Here is a 1,378-nt window from a genome sequence, read left to right on the forward strand (position 1 = left end):
GACTAACAACCTATTAAACAAAGAAATGGTATTGAATCACTAATTCTAAAGCTAATTTAGGGTTACAGAAAAGGGTTTCTTTCACTTTCACAGGGAAAATATTGTGAGTAAAGGAATTCAGCCATTTACCAACTATAGCACTCCTCTCATTTCTTGTAAATCAGCTGCTTCACAGACAATAGTATCACTCACATGGGAAACATGTCTCTCAGTCAGGCTGATATTACATCATCTGCCCTCTCTGCAGGGCATTGGTGAGTGTATTAGAGGTAAAAAAACTTGACTGAATTCTTTAAGGCTTATATAACGAGCCAAATAGAAACCAAACTTTCAGTAGCTGAACATTAACACTTACTTCAACTCACGGGTGGGAATCATACGTTTACAGCAAACAGTTCGAGTATCGTCTGTTACAACAGCAAGAAAAGAGTTCTGTGTAAGTAGTTTTTAATATTTAAAAAAAAAAGCAATGATTTCTCTTTCTGTCAGCCACTCTGAACCATGAATGGCAGAGCTGAGGTCACTTTTCTCTTTGTGTTTATCACTGCTGTTTAGTTTAATGTCACATCTTATCAAACTTCAGTTCTTTATTGGGATATTTTAGGCTCAGAAAAAAATAGCACATGAAATACAGTTAGTCAAAAAATGATTCTCACAGAAATAGTAATACTAATCATTTATTTTGAGAAACCAAAAATCGATTCACAGATAAGCTGTAATTAAATGACATAATTATAAAATCACCATCAGTAATCAGGGGGACGGAGCCTCTTTCTGGGGGAAAGTTCACTGAAGTCTCGGTCTGGAGGGCTGACGGTCACAGTGTTTTTTTTTTTTTTCAACACAAACACTCGGGGATTTAAAGTTTTTTGCCTGTGACAGACGCTGTTTTTCAGGCAGAAATGTGAGGAAGAGTTGGTAGGACAGGCAGGAGGATGGATGCTTCTCCACGTATATCTGCGGTATTTTTTTTCTCATATAAGTTGCCAAAGATAGTTAAAGTTACCACGTTACTTTTGTTTGGTCCTGTAAAGTTGCTTTGTGGGAAATGTCTCTGTATTTAGTTGAGTAAAGGACCTGTGCAGTTATCAGACTGCGTAACCGACACGCTCTCGATACGTGAGTCATTCTATAATAAGGGGTACATGTCATGTCCATAGACTTTATTGAACAATTTATTTATTCATTCACTTCAAGCAATGATCAATTTCACATCAGGGCACATTTCTCTTTTATTTGATACAAAAAGTCAACAGATCCCACCATTTATTGAGCAAAACATGGTTATACTAAACTGGAATTTGTTTTTGTTTTTTTGCTCTCTAATATGCTAAATATCAGGTTTTGAATTTAGCACATTAAGGGTGTATATTATGGA

The 1,378-nt window shown here is 36.0% G+C and overlaps 1 pseudogene; it reads left to right on the plus strand.

Annotated features, from left to right (window-relative positions):
* The first annotated feature begins 327 nt into the window (after positions 1-327).
* LOC115584876 (interferon-inducible GTPase 5-like) overlaps positions 328-1,378 on the plus strand; it is a 5,247-nt pseudogene continuing 4,196 nt past the window's right edge.

Source organism: Sparus aurata, chromosome 7 (assembly GCF_900880675.1).
Source record: "Sparus aurata chromosome 7, fSpaAur1.1, whole genome shotgun sequence".
NCBI lineage: Eukaryota > Metazoa > Chordata > Actinopteri > Spariformes > Sparidae > Sparus > Sparus aurata.